Below are 16,291 nucleotides of genomic sequence, written 5' to 3'. Positions count from 1 at the left end.
AAATTTGAATCTGTTTTAACAGAATGCTATTACCTGACACTGTGCTTAACGGTAAAAGGTGGCCAGTCACACCAATATAGCTGAAGGGGGAAAAAGCTGGTTTCTGTCTGTATGAGTCTAAGTCCAGCCTGACTACCATTAAACTTATTAATTGTTATATATAAATCACATTTTCTCTTCTGCCTTCTCTCCATAGCCACATGAATGATCTTAGCACAGAGGGAGTCATGAGACCTCACATTATTTCTTTCCGCTGAACAAACGGCGACCAGTTTAAAGTACCAACAAAAGATGCCGACACGTTAATCTTGTTCTTAGCGTGATGGCTGCTCATCCTGCTCCTAGTCCCTTCCAGATGGCTCGGTGTGAAAGGGACGGTGGGATGGGGAACAAGGAATATTCCATGCTGTTCTGAACATCTGTTCCACTGCATTCATACATTTAAAAAAAAAAAACAATCAAAACCTTACCACCACTATCAATTTTACTATTTCAACCTAATACTGCTAGACTAACACCAAGTACGGTGTAAATGTTTTGCATGCACATGAGAAAGGAAAAAAATGTCTTTTCAAATCACTTAAGAGTATTTGTTTTGTTTTTGTCCGTTTTACGAACGGACTTCTTTCAATCACAAAGTACTTACGCTGCACTGAAAACAAGGTTTTCTTTCATATCACCTTTCTGTATCACACCCCAAGAATTTATTAACATTCCTTCTCCTATTCAAGCAAACAGAATTGAACTGAGTCACTATTTGTTTCCCTTTGGTTTTATTAATTGTCTTTACAGCAAAGATGCACGCTACACATTTGTTGGAGCTTGTTTAAATTTCATTTGTCCTGTTTGGCACAGCAGCTAAAAAATACTTTGCTTGTGCATATAAAGAAATAGTGGTAGTCTTTTGTTTTTTAAGCAGAGTTGAAAGAAATTAAAATATAAATACCTTACTACACTATACTGCCAACCTCTCAAGCGACATTTACCCTTTAAAAATACCACCTCTTTCTTGAACAGAAGCACCCAGCCAGAACTAGCAGAAACTCAGAACAGAAAGAGGGAGAAGCAGTGCTTTGTCCTACAGCCCAGGAAAGAAGACTTAGATTGATCATCCCCCCCGCTTTTGTATCATCTTGACATGTGCGAGCCATACGGCTGCTGAATTATTCAGCTCTTTGTACTTGGAATACCCAATGCTTACATGTATGGAAATTGAGAAGTACTGAAACACTGACTGGAGGAGCAGCAGATTGTAAAATCTGATTTTGTTTTGACCTTTAGTACCCTACATGGTAACATTCAGTGAGAAGTATAAACCAGATGAAGTCAAAAGGAACAAAATCACAAAGCAGCAGAGAGCTAGTTGTAACACCGAGCTAATTAGGTCAGGAACAGCCCTCCACTAGCAGGTCGAAATGTTTCCAGATGTCATCTGGAAACAGGCTTGGATCTTAATCAGCTGTGAGCAGAGTTTGTTATGCAGACAGAGCCACACAGTTCTCACTTTCCACAGCAAAACTCAGCAGCCCAGACAGTTGAGAAAATGTCTACAGGCCGTTGTCTCAAAACCCTGAAGTATTCCCAGGAACTGGCCAAGATGAATTAAGCCTTAAAAGTAAATCAATGGTTCAAATAACTCGCTGTGTATTGCAACAATAGTAATTCCCACCTGTTTAGTACCTGTTAATTTTTTGTAGCACAGTAATATCACAAAGAAACAAAACAAACAAACAAAAAAGAACTGCTATTTAATAAATATCAGTACTTAATTAACAATTAACCATATGAGGATATTCCCCACCTGAAGGAACATCTTTGTTTTCTACCCAGCTACTGCAGTCCAAAAAGAATCATTAGAAACAAACTCCTTCGTCAGCTGACAATTAAAATAGTAAGACAAAGAGTGGCTTTTCATGTCCCAATTTACAAGACACCACTGAGAAACTATTATGATTCTTTCAATACTCTCTTGAATTATGGCATTAAACACCTTGTAGTGCTTAGTTTAAGCCTGTTTCAGTTATCTGATGCACATTCTTTTAAAAATTGAGTTATATACAGTCACATTCTATCTACATGACAGAAATGGAAAAATTCTACTAAAAGAACCATTATCATATAATTTCTTCACACTACTTCAGAAATTTTGATGCTGGAACAACTCATAATAGAATATTGAAAGTCTACAACTGTAAACAAGCCTTTTCTTAGGGTTTTAGACTACAATCATGTACAAATAACCCCTGCAAACCATTTAAAGTACATTTGTCCCGGCCTTCCTCCTTCACAAACAGCAAGGGTTTATCAGAAGCAAATGCCTTGATTATATAAAGAAAACCTAAGTTGCAGCTAGGCTTGCTGACTTACATTGATCCCATTTAACAGAGCCTTACTGGATTTAAAGTGCTCGAAATAACTGTCTGGGTCACAGTCCATGTGATAAAGGCCACCTGGTGAGGCCTCAGGAGCCCTCCTGCAGGGACAACATGCCATTCAGATCCTCCAGTGACCTCAAGCTAAACCACAAGCAAATTCAGTAATTTGTTTCTCAGAACTCCAATTAACCTTAAATTGGAAGGGAAAGTTAAAAAAAGAGATCAAAGATTCCATTTGTTGTCAAATAATATCCATTTTATGGCAATACACAGTGTTCCCCATCTCCCATATGTAATATTCACCACGAAAAACCTATTTTAAAATAGGATTTTTCTGGGGAAAAAAAAATTATTGCTAAACTCTTACTCCCAGCAGTTGATTTAAAATGTCACATGGAAGTGTTACATTTTCACGTAATTCAGTTAATCCAAAATTTAAACTACCACAGGGAAGCGTCGAGTTTTCTTATAGTTCTTTTCCATACAAGAAACCCTCTGGATGTCATACATGAATATACACACAAGTACACTTGGCATACATTTATGTTCTATATATACACACGCAATTTATACACATTTATTATACATATGACACAGAAATGATAGAAGAGACCAATAATGTAGGTCAAACAGCAAAAAAAAAAATGCACTTCAGATTAATGTTGAGTTGCCATGACAGATTCTCCACCTCTACTCCCAGCAAACCTCTTCCACTCCCAGTTCTCACCAGGCTGGAAAGACTTTACCACTGGGAAACAACTGCAATGACTCTATTCCAGGCTACCACACAATATATCACAATCCTTAAAACACTTTGCACTCAAAGCAACTTCAATAACCACCTGATCAGCCACACAACAGCAGTAGAAATTTCCTGGAAACACATGGACAGACCGTGAAGATTTAAATTATTACAAAATAAAGCAACATCCCTGGAGTTCCTCAAGGTGAAGCTTTATACCCACACCACAAATCTTCCTGATTCTGACACTCCTATCAATACTTGACTACCTATATATCAGAAACCTGGAAATGGCAACTAGTCTGCGTGGGGGAAAACCAGATTTATTTTGGGCACTTTCATGGAAAAACTGAACTAAATATTTTGTGTCTGGATCCAACAGCTGAGTCTAAGTGAACTGAAAATTCCCAACTATTTTTATCCTGAGCCAAGTGTGCCATCTGTTCCCATGAAGTCCATCTTCTGGTAGCTACCGTACTACAGCATTATCACAAAGTGCCATGCTGTTGAGGACTGGTGTATAAATCAGGATACTCTGAGTGACAGAAAGCAACACTCAAAGACAGTCGTAAAAACAAAAACAAAACAAAACAAACAACCCCCCCCCCCCGAAGAACAACACAAGGAAAAACAAAACAAAACAAAAAAAACCACCAAAAATGCCAGCCACAAAAAATTACCACACAACACAAGGATCCCTATCAAGGCCCCCTGTCAATACACCCTTTGGGTTGTAGTTATTTCACTCTGGTGTCTAAGGAAGGCTGAGCTCTGGTCAGCCTTTACCAGGGTGGGGATGCATTTTATGTCCTTCCTACATGTTATCTGCCTGTACACAGTAACCTGAGCACTAAGGATGCTATTTCCCTCTTCCAGCTCATCTTCCTCACTCTTTTCCACACAGTTAACACCTTCAAGGTAATCACAGAAACCACTCCTGTTTGACACATGAGAAATAAGCAATGTGTATTTTTTCAGTTCATAAAATGAAATAGTAACAGTTACAGAGGACAGCAGAACATCCAGTTATCAGAAGTACAGGAGCTCCCTGTACCCCAACAACTGAATCACAAGTAAGTAACATGGGATCCAGCAGAAATTAAGATGGATCATAGTCCTTTTTCTGCCCTTATCAATACAAGGTATTTTTTTCAAAACTAATTAACATGGGCAGATAATCCATTTGTACCTCTCACCAGAAACAGAATACAAAGAGAAATGAAATGGCAGTAAAAAATGTAAATCTAAACACACTTGACATATTTGTTATTGACAGGCAAGGCACACTAAGATTATAAGCATCTACATCTCATCTCCCCAGATACAAAACATTTTATCCTCTCTTGGTGTTTCTGGCTCTTTTGTGACAGATCTCTCTCCTGCTAGGACCACAAATTCAGATGTCAAGGTTCTGCCCACCATTACCTTCTTAATAATTCAACACATAATGTTGGCCTCAGATTTTTCTTTCTGATGCTGTTTTGAGGTTTTGGGTTGGAGTTTTGTGGGGTTTTTTGTCGGAGTTCTCTTGGGGGTTGTTAAAGCTGAAATCAGTGTCAGGCAGTACTACAAGCAACATGCTTTGAAACAGGAACACTGGCCTACAAAACCTCATTTTCAGCATTAAAGAGATTTCCTCGTTACACATACAGTAACTCCCATTGTGAGACAAATAAGCTACTATAAAGCCATAGTGAGTCTCGGACAGAATTCAGCAGTTAGTCTTCTGTAACAATCCCCTTTCAACACTTGAAGGCTGGAAAGAAACTTGTGTTCCATGAAATCTGGCACTGTATCAACACATCTCCATGGAGCTGGCAGGACAGAAGTGCTCCAGAAATCAGCTTCAAGGGAAAAAAGCATTCTTACCATGTACAAATAATCACTAAGAAGAGGCATAAGCAATTCTTCCTCCTAGCTAAAACACATCAAATCACAGCTAAGATTACTGGAGATGCAGAGGTTATCAATGATAGCACTAGATTTGTTAAATCTGCTTTACTTCCTCTATTTCAAATCAGTACATTAAAATACCTCTTGTGGAACCTATTGTCTGTCTTTCTTCAAAACATATATATAAAAACATATCTTGAAAATGTAAACTTAGCTTTATAAGGGACTACGAAATGTTAGAACCTCACAGTATTTGAAAACATCACATTGATTTATAGCTATGTCTGTAAGTCTCTTTTAGTCAATGCCAAGTATGGGTGAATGCTAAGTGTGAGCTGGGAGGAAAACAGTTTTACACAGAATAATACAAGCACAAACCATCAAAATACATGGAGTTCCATAATAAAGAATAGCATGAGCCATCAGGTTTTTCACTTGTGAACCTCTGGGGGTGTTTAAAGTCTTCAGAGACTGCATCAGCAAGTTGTGAGGCACAATAGGAGCATAAGCACCTTCAGAGCAGAAAAGCTGCTGGTGATGATCCTGAGTCCACCCTGCATATACTCTTTTTTGCAGGGAAACAGGAATATTTGTCTCAAGCTAGTGCTCTCCCAGTCTATGGACCATCAGATGCTGACACTGTCACATGCCCCTAACAGACAACGTTTTGGATTTACACTCATCTGAAAGAGTTCATATACTTCACATCTGGAGAATTTGAATCATAAATATAATCCTGGATCCAAGCCAAACCCACAGCATAATACAACCTACAATGTTGTTTCAGCATGCTTTAATTTGCTATATAAAGGCTGAAAAAGAGCAGTTTTGTTTTAGTTTTCTCAGGACAAGATGGGAGAGGCAAATACAGGTTAAAAAGAAAAAGAATCATCTTAAGGCTGAAAATACGTCAGAGTATTTTTAAATTATGATTCCCTCCAATACTTACAAATAAAGGTTACATGGAAAAGGAAGGATTAAAAAAAAAATATGTACAGGAGTCAGAGTTTCCTTGATCCTCTCACTCCCTATAATGCACTCAGCCTCCCAGACCTTTGGGAAGAATCTCATCTTCCTTACTAACTGGCAGTCAGACACACAACAAAATCTTGGCAATAGAGCCAATTAAAACCCACTGAAAAAGGAACAGACTGCCTAAACCTAGCAAGGCTGAACTGCCAAGGAGCATCACTAAACCTATTACAGTAACGTTACCCAATACCTGCACTCCTACAATATCTGTACACCTGACATTAAATTTACTCTCCAAACATGAGAAAGGCAAGAAGCAGCATCTTAATTATACTGCTGAGAGACACAAGAGCCACTGGTGTGCTGGTAAAGGCCTGTAGAAGGATCAGAAATTGGATCACATCAATACTTAGTAACAAATGTTTCAACCACAAGATGAGTTATGTTTCCTTATCAGGAGCAAAACCCAGCCATTACCTTAAGATCCTCTCCACTTAAAGTTGTGCTTTATGAAACAGCAGCAAGCCAAACACTCCTTGACTTAATTAAATGGATTCCTTTTACCATTCCTATTTCAACATTTGTGCTATTATAGCTGCTGCTCCTGGCTGAGCTGCTTCTTGTGCTGGAATCACAGACTGAAGTCAGCAAAAATCTAATCCAGGGGAAAGAAGTCAAAGCAGTTTATGGAAGCTCTTATATGAGAGCGTGGAAGTGGTAGTGAAAGCACTTAAACCTGCTTCAGAACAAAAGAAAAAAAATCCAAAAAAACAAGCAGCTCAAGCTAAATTCCCATTTCACACCCAGTTGCTTTGTTTAGTTGTGTAGCAAGCTAACAAGACCTGAAAGACTACCAACTGCTTCCTACAAGAAATGGCACCAATACTGTCATATTAGAAGAATTTTACTCAAGTCATAGAATATGCTGAGTTGGAAGGGACCCATGAGGATAGTCTAGTCCAGCTCCTGACCACATAGGGCAACCCAAAAGTTAATCCAGGTACTTAAAGGTGTTGTCCAAATGCTTCTCGAACTCTTGACAGCTTTAGCGTCACAACCACTTTCCTGCAGAGCCTGTTCCAGTGCTTGACCACAACTCCTAGTGAACAACCTTTCCCTAGCATCCAGTTTAAACTTCCCTGATGCAGCTTTATGTCATTCCCCTCCATTCTGTCACTGGATACCTGACACAGGCTGGATCAGCACCTCCCTTTCCACCCCCTCACAAGGAAGTTGTAGACAGCAATAAGGTACCCTCTTCCCCAAGACTGCATGTAGTACCCTCAACTGCTCCTCAGAAGTCATCCTCTCTAGTCCCAGTCCATCATATTGGTAGGAACACAAACCGATGACATTAAAGAGCTCAGAAACCCTTGCAGTTTTTGTGAACTTTCTGCTGACACATTTCCCAAAATCACACAGGCATTCCAGCAAACTCTGAGCAGGTCAACAGAAAATTTACTGAACAGAAGACAATAGATATCCCATGTGTGCATTACAAATTCTGCTTATCTTTTTAGCCACATAAGTGGTTTATGTCTGTATCCTTTCCATCTCTTTCTGAAAAGCATGCTTTTAGTGATTGTCAAGCTGGTACACACTGATTTCTATGGTTTGTTTATAAAAAAGAAACAAGCAGCATATACTCATAAATATTTAAGACCACATTTATTTTTAAAGAATGACATATTAAATATGTACTTTTTAAATAAATACACAGTACTCTGAAACAGGAGCGTAGATAGCAACACAAGACAAAAATTAGTATCCTCTTCTCAGGAACAAGAAGTCACTTATTTGATGAAAGGTACCATGACGTCTCAAGAAAAGCAGTTGCCCTTAGCTCCTGGTAAATTGTGAAGGTCCTTTTTTCTTTTCCAAGAGACTAAGAATCAAGGACAAACCATTAAAAAAATTTAAGGAAGCATTCTCTCTCTGTTTTCAATCTAAAATCTAAATTTAATCCAAATTGATACTGTAATTCGTAAGAGTTCATTTCTTTACCTGTTTACCATTAATCACCAGTCATAAAATTGTAAACAGGTAGACCACATATTGAATAGACCACATTCATGTTTCCCAATTACATCTATCAGCATTCCACAGCCAAACACCTGAAGCCACTCAGTTTCATACCGATAAGATGCCCTGCCTACATTTTAGAGCCACAGCCCAACCTTTTCCTCCTTTATAGGAGTCCTACTGCTAGTGCTTTATCTTCTCCTTCACAGCCAGCACCACTGCTCTGTGCAGACTCACCACTCCAGCTGCCAACCCAGCAACCAAGATTTGTGTCCTTCACATGCCCTACAGCCACTTTCCTCTACTAACCTGGACTCTGCTCTCCACACCTCACTTCAGCAATGTCTCACTACATCTTTGTAAGTTGCCAGCTGGTCCAACGAGAGTTGGGGGCACTGGTAGCGAAGAGGAGAGAGATAAATTAATCCTTTCGACTGCACTTTCACCCCTGCGGTTTTACAATCCAGTGTTTGCCAACAAGCCCTATTTAGTACAAGACATTTATCTTTGAACACTAAACAGTTTCAGTAATTAAAAGATTTTAAAGACTGTTTCTTACTCTCAGAAGAAAGAATCCAATAACTAAAAGAATGGGACAGGGTAGTTACTCCTCCCCCTTTCCTATCCACGCCCGAGAGATATTCCAACCTCCTCTCTCCTACTCTCAGTGTAAAACATCTTATTCAAAGGCTGTGTCCTTATTTGACTATAAAAACTCTTTCAAGACACCCCACAGCATGTCAACTCTTTCCACAAATTCTCAGAAATAAATGCTCCATCTCCCCAGACAATAAGGAAAATGCACCTAGCTTACTAAATGCTGACAGGTTACAGACCAGGCAGCTATCTGCAAAGCCTCAGGGCTTTATCTATTTTTTAAGGAGCCATTAATGCCTCATTTTAAACGGCTTTAATGCATAGCTGAGGCTATCTTGTAGCTGCAACCAGATAATTTAAGGGCAGCCTGTTTTTCCTTGAAGGCTCTTCTCCATGTGCCAAGTAAGACAAGAGGCAATAGGCACAAACAGATGCACAGGAAGTTTCACCGGAATGTAAGGAAGAACTTCTTCAGTGTGCAGTGACCACACACTGGAACAGGCTGCCCAGAGAGGGTGTGGAGTCTCCCTCACTGGAGATACTCAAGAACCATCAGGACACAACCCTGTGCCATGTGCTCTGGGATGATCCTGCTTGAGCAGGGAGGCTGGACCAGATGACCCTTTGTAATCTCTTCCAACCTGACCCACTCCGTGAAATACACACGAGTGACTTGGTTTCAAGTGAATAAATGAGGAAGCTTTAAATGTTAACATTTTATTTACAAGTAAAAATGTAACATTGAAATGAGTATGAATGAAGTATGCTTTAATTTTATTCCTGAATTTTAAAAAGAAAGGGCAGCCATCTAGGTGCTGATGATCACGGCAGTCTCTTGGAAACTTAAAGAAAGCAGACTGAAATCACTTAGGGCACCTATTTCTAAAGAAAGAAAAACCCAACTGATTATTTTCACTCCTTCAGTTCCACAATGGTTAGTAGTGAACTTCAGTTCAAAATATTTTGCCGACCAAAACACTTCCAATATTTCCTATCATTAAACTGATTTGAACAAAAAGATCTCCTAGATGTTCATTCTTACCACTAGTAAGTAGATTTTGAACCAAAACATGCTGAAGTGAAAACAGTGTGGGGGGAATAAATCCTGGAATGTTAATGTTTGGGATGCTTGTGTTTTTCTTTAAACAAACAACAGAAACAAAGAAAGATGCCAAATTCTGAAGTGAACCTACTCCAAACTTGCCTCCCTCACAGCAGTGCTGTTGCTGTTACACTGGTGATAAAATCTTCTCCTGTGAAATGCAATTATTGGTTTAAAAGCCATTGAGCTGATGAGATCCCCCAACCCAAGAGGAATAGATTTCTTAACTACAGCTGTGACCAGCTGGCTGCTGAACAGAAAAAGGACTGCTCAATATTGCCATCTCTGTGATTGAGGCTCCAGTGGGCAATGCTGTGGCTGTTGGCACCCTTCCTGAGGTTGAGAACCTCATTAAACTGAGCAAAACCCATTGTGACTGGAGACCAGTTTGTTATTATGGACTGACAGGGTGACTGTAGACACAAATACATTGACTCCAACTCTCAAAGACTGTAATTTAAAGTTATCTGTGATTACATGGATCTTCCCTACACCCCACCAAATTATGTAACAAACCTATCAATACTTACATTGCTCTTAACTACACTTTAAAATAATCAGTGTAATCTGCATAGACTACTAGCACATATGGAAAAAAAATCAAGCCATTAGAGACTAATCTACACACAGTTCAAGAAGTAATTTAACTACATCAGTTAAATTTAGATTCTGATTTATTTAATCATTGCACAGGCAACCAAGATTTAAACCTCATCTTCAGCAGACCCCTGTGCACTAGCTGCATAATTCAGAGAGGTTATTATGATGCCAATCACAGAAAAGTTCAGAGAAGAGGCCAATGACTGCATTTATTTGCAGAAATGAAAATTTCCCAGTCTCAGACAGTGATAACAATATTTCTGTATGTGATGAACATGCTAAGGCAGACACCACTTTCAATACATAAAGAGAAGAAATTTGTTAACATCAAACCCATTTTGCCAGGCTGCAATTTAGTTCAACTCCATGCAGTCAAGTCCAAAATGTAAATAAGTGCACACTGAAAAGAGTTTAACCCCAGACAGGCAAGAGCTAAGCCCAAATATTCAGCCTCTCCTAACAGCAAAATCAGACAGAAAACAAGGAAAAGCTCACCAAAAATACATGTACCTCAAGACTGAAATCTGTGCTCACTTCTCTATCACGTTTTAAGTTAGACTCTCCCCAAACCCAATTCCATCTCATTCTGGCTTCACCTTTGGTAATGCAAGAATTCTGCAATACTTTCACCTTTCTCACAGGTCTTTTTCCATGCCCGGGAGACCATTGGGAAAACACTGTCCTGCTACTCCCCCCATCCTCTGCTATGCAATTAGTGATCTGCAGCTTTTGGCTGGTCAAGTAGTCCAAAAACCTTCCACTATTCTCCAGAAACTATTTCACCCCCACCCAACCTACTTTTCAATCTGTCCCATCCTGAAAAGCTACTTTCTTTCAGGGGACTATTCTTAATGGTTTGTTTTAAATCAAACATTTAAACTACTAAGTAATTCTATAATCTAGCAGCCATGAAGGTTAAAGGATACAGGTGACATGAGTGAAGAGTCAAGACAGAATGGGCGAAAAGTCTTGGCACATAAATTTGGTTTAACCCTGACTAAAAATATCCAAGTTGCTTTCCCAAGAAAAGTAATTCTAAAGACTGGAAGAGGATTATCCACACAGCTCTCACAAACATAATTTTAACTTTTTTTTCCCCAAGATGTTTAACTGAGTACACAGTATCATTTTTATTTAATTTTTATCTGCCAAACTAAATATAAAGGTGTATTTCTTAGAATTGCTTGTGTGTGATGACAAAAGAATTCTTCTGGTAGTCTACTGAATTGACAGCTGGGGCTAGTAAGCATCAGAGGCTGTTTTCAAGCCCCGCATCTGGTATTTCATTCCTCACTACATGCTCTCTAACTTTCTTCGTGGAAGACACTTTTGTACTGTAGTGCTGTAGGTTTATACGGGGCGTTTAGAAAAGCCAATGCATGCTACTCACACAGGATGGCATTTTAAGCAAACAGCAACTTTTACAAATATTTAGTATAGTGTTTTTATCAACCTGACAACTTTGGGGGGCATTTATATAAGCAAAATACAGAAGGAAATCCAGAGAAGCAAGACAAGGTACAGTGGTAATCCAAGAGACAAAATGAGTCACTTAATTTCAAATTCCTTACTATGCATGCAGAACAAGTTAATTAATTTTTTTTTTTAACAGACTTATAAGTGAATTCTTTGAATACATATTTACAAAGAAAATACATTACATTTCTGTAGAAATTATTTTAAGTACAAGTTTCTCATTTTATTGATCAGGCAATTTCCAAATTGTATGTCCAAACAATCAGTATGTTTGTAATACATGAATGATCAATGTTCAACAAAAAATTAGAACTTGTTTACTAGAATTAGGTTTCAGTATTTTTTAAAAAAACTTAAAGGCTGATATTTTCAAGTATGCTTAGCATTGTCTTTATACACCCATCAGTTACATTAAACTAGTTAAACACTAGACACTACAATTAAACTCTACATAAAAGTTGGGCTTAAAGTGCACACAGAAATAGAAAATATCTCATAAAACTACACTGAGAATGAGCAGCAAATATAATTTTTGAAGCTTTATGAATAAATATAACCTAGGTAAACCACTTCAAAACCAAGGTTCTTCTTCTTGTAGTAACTAATTTCTGTAGCTTCCCAGTAATAAAAGCAATGTTTCTATTCAGCATGAAATGCAACTGAAATGTAACATCGTTGTAACATTCAATGCTTCATTAAATAATAAGCAATATGCTAATCTAATAATCTAGTAGTGAAGCGTATTTTCAGCCTTGGGTATGTCCATTTGATTTACCCTTAGTTTTTTTTTGCAGACCTTCCCTGACACACTTCCTCCACTTTTGACACTTACAGCAAAAGGTCATTTTTCCAAACAATTTCAGTATATAACCACAGATTTACCTTTCTATTTACTGTGTAATGCAAAAGAGGTAAACGGTGAAATAGTGGGTTTTCTTTCACCCTTCTCCTTCAAAAGCTGCTACCAATAACCCTCCCATGCCTGCGTGCACCATATTGCTTTCTTATTCCTTCATTCCTTGAAACAGTTTCCTACTTAAAATTGTGAATGCACACATTTTTCCAGAATTCTTCTTTTTCCTAACTTAAAGTGCAATCTCTTTCAGAACATATATGCTGAAAAGCATCTTAAGTACTACCAAGCATATCCTCAGAACTCAAAACTGAAATAAGCAGAAGTGAATTTCAGCTGAGGGAAAAAGTGTGGCAAAGGATCATAGCCAGGGTTATAGACAGAGTCAGTTCTAGGACACGGGAGAACAGTATCCTAAACAACAGCCTCCTAAAGCACTGCTGCATACTTTACTGCTTCTCAGAGACCTTGCAGCAAGGCTGGCCATGGTTTCTGCCAAAGGCAGCACTGTGGTACGCAACGCAGGAAGAAAAGAGTCTCTCCTGCAAGTAGCTAATACTACTTTTAATCTCACCCTCCCAGCAGAACAACAAATCTGCTCTTCAGCTTCTTCCCCTGCTCAAAAACTTTCTCTCTCCCACTGCAAATGCCAACAAGCTGCAGCACCCTCTAAACACACATATGCACACACTTATCAGCTTTACTGACTGTAACAAAATTGTCAGCGCTTTGGCAGCAGTCCTTCCTTAGCACCCCCAGGTGCGTCTCACCTCTTATGTCACACAGCGAGGGAAGCGCTACTCTTCCAGCAACGCAACAGACAGTCCTCATCTAAAGGTCCCTGGTGTTGAGTGTGGCAGCTGAGACAGATTTGGAGCAGGGAAATATTTCCTCACACAGCTAGTTTAATATCAATAAATACAAGTATTTTATTATCCGTTGCACTTTGATGCAAACAAATATTCAACCTCAGCAGATTTAGTTTAAATCTCTTAGACAATACATCAACAAAGTACAGATTATGCAGGGTAAAAGTAATTAACAGATGCAAATTTATAAATCCAGTATCTCGTGAACAACCACGAATAAAGTAAATTTATTTCAGTTTTCTACACAATAAGATTAGTATTTAAATAAACCCAGTCTCCTGGGTGAGCAATGCCTTTCACAATTGTTTCAGGGCCTAATACAGCACATCATCAACATCATAAAAATATAAACCTCCTTCCCAAGACTAATTCAAAACCTTCTGGACATGTTTCCAAAATTCATCACTGGTCTTCATTTTGAGGGACTTATCACAGTCTTCAAAGCTATTTGTAATAGATTCACACAAAGGCAAATAAGTGACAAGGAAAGTCCAGTAAGAGCTCTCTTGAACAACTTACCATTTAAAAAGGAGTGCAGAATATCTGTACTGTTTATGCCTTTGAGAAGACAGCTGTTCTCTAACTTCCTAGTACACTCAGGTGGTTTTTTCTGCAAACAAAGACAAATTTAACTTAATCTTTCAGTAACAGAATAATTAAAAATACGCATTAAAAATGGGGTTTGGTTCAGTGAGCAGCAAAAAAAAAAAAAAAAAAAAAAAAAAAAAAAAAAAAAAAAAAAAAAAAAAAAAAAAAAAAACACCAAAACAAGTAGTAAAATATGCTTGAGTAGAATCCAGACAGTTGTAACTGTTTTGTGCTAAATATTTCATGACATAGCTTAATTCTTTGTCAAGGTAACAAAATAGCTTGTGTTATTTTATAATCAATTTTTAAATAGAAATATGAGCAGAGAAAGTAACATTTACACACTTGAAGACTGTGGGGATGGAAAAATGAGGTAATGGCCTACAGTAATGCACAATAAAACAGCAGGCTTAAATCCCTCTGAGATTCTTCACAGCAAATGAAATATTACTGAAGAGAAACTCACTAAAATGGACTAAAAAGAGCAATGAAAATCTCTTGCAAAAATTAAGTAGTGCGATGTTTCCATGAAAATATTACAGTTCCTAGCATCAAGAGAACATTGTGACTTTTAGGTTAGCATTTAATCATACACTAAATTCTTACAAATTCAGGGGTTTTGTCGTTAAGATATAAATGCCCTTTCTGCAAGAACTGTATAAAAGTTACCTCTAAAACAGATCACTTGCTAGAGGAGACTGACACTAATACCGTATTTTTAAAGGGTGCTACTATGCATTTTTTGGCTAAACTTTTTAGACAATTAAAATTTACAAGAGGAAAAAAACTTCTTTATCTCAAGGACACAGTTATAAACCACGATTTTCAAGAAAGACAAAGCATCTAGAAGAGCAAGACACTGTTAAAGTCAACACACAGATTTCTCAAAGGCAAGACAGCAGTGTCCTGCTTGCTCACTGTCACCCCCTCCCTTGCTCACTTTCCTTCATCCTTCCTCAGAATATCACCGCTTTAAGGTGCCCAGACCTTTATTCCAGTAAGCACTGGTGCAGTAGCCACCTATTCCAAATAAAGTATTGTCCTCTATTTAACTTGCTCACAAAATCTATCACATTGTCAAGGTCTTGGGTCTCCCTTAAATGTTTACGTTCTTAGAGAAAAGAACTGGTTTAAAGAGACGCATTATAATGGCTCACATACATACAACTCATTCACGTTCTCATTAGCAGGACAGGTGTACTAAATAGGGAAAGCGCCTTCCAAACACAGCGTCACAATCCCAGCTAAATAAGTCAGACGGGATCCTATTAGCCTAAGTTTACATAAGATGGACACGGACCTGCTGAAGAGATTCCAGGAAGACCGCAATGATTATTAGAGGGGCTAGAGCACCTTGTCCTATGAAGTCAGGATCCTGAAGAAGAGAAGGCTCCAGGAAGACCTTACAGCAACTTCCAGTACCAAGAGGAGACCAACGAGAGAGCTGGAGATGGACTTTTCACAAGGACCTGTTATGAAAAGTCAAAGGAGAATGGCTTTAACCCGAAAGAGGGTACGTTTAGGTTATATATTGGAAAGATATTGTTCACTGTGAGGGTGGTGAGACACTGGAATGGGTTGCCCAGAGAAGCTAGGAAGTGTTCAAGGCCAGCTGGGATGGGGCTTTGAGCAGCCTGGCCTAGTGGAAAGGGTTTTGCCCATGGCAATGGAACTAGATGCTCTTTAAGATTCCTTCCAACCCAGGCCATTCTCTGATTCTGTAAGTGACTTCAACCAGGAGTGATTTAAGTACGCCTGTGGCTCAGGAAACAGTAAATCTGCTTTAGAGCGAATAGCACTACATAAAAAAACACTACACAACAGACACCACAGAGCACTTGCAGTACAAAGTGACTGGAACCTTATATAGATCTTAAACCCTCTAGTACTACTAGGGTGACTGAGAATGTATTTATACATTACATTATCCTCAGCAGCAAAGGCACCTTATGAAGTGCTCAGCTCCCCACATGACCTGCATGCTTTTGTCCTCATGCTGCCGTTTACTGCTTCCATCCTTTACATCTACACACCGTCTGCAGTGCTGCACTACATAAACAGGATCCCTGAATCCATCCTGTGAGGAAAGAACTCCCCACTCAGATCAACAATATAGGACCTATACAGGGATGGAAAGAAAGCTGAGAATTACCACACTGTGAGGACACATCTCAGCTTTCACAGTGAAATAAAATCAAACCT

The 16,291-nt window shown here is 38.6% G+C and overlaps 1 protein-coding gene across 6 annotated transcripts in view; it reads right to left on the bottom strand.

Annotated features, from left to right (window-relative positions):
• The window catches only part of WASF3 (WASP family member 3), a 66,281-nt gene that overhangs the window by 32,825 nt on the left and 17,165 nt on the right, over positions 1 to 16,291 (bottom strand). For 3 of the 6 annotated variants that reach the window (XM_040056783.2, XM_040056781.2, XM_040056780.2), the window contains 2 exons: positions 15,390 to 15,558; positions 14,021 to 14,111 (listed from right to left, as the gene is read on the bottom strand). The gene's annotated coding sequence lies outside the window, so the exon portion shown is untranslated. The remainder of the gene's footprint in view (positions 1 to 14,020; positions 14,112 to 15,389; positions 15,559 to 16,291) is intronic. The other 3 variants (XM_040056779.2, XM_040056782.2, XM_058419469.1) reach the window with 2 other exon arrangements.

Source organism: Hirundo rustica, chromosome 2, assembly GCF_015227805.2.
Source record: "Hirundo rustica isolate bHirRus1 chromosome 2, bHirRus1.pri.v3, whole genome shotgun sequence".
Lineage (NCBI taxonomy): Eukaryota > Metazoa > Chordata > Aves > Passeriformes > Hirundinidae > Hirundo > Hirundo rustica.
The sequence above is the reverse complement of the archived record's forward strand: the minus strand, read 5'-3'. Positions and strand labels throughout refer to the sequence as shown.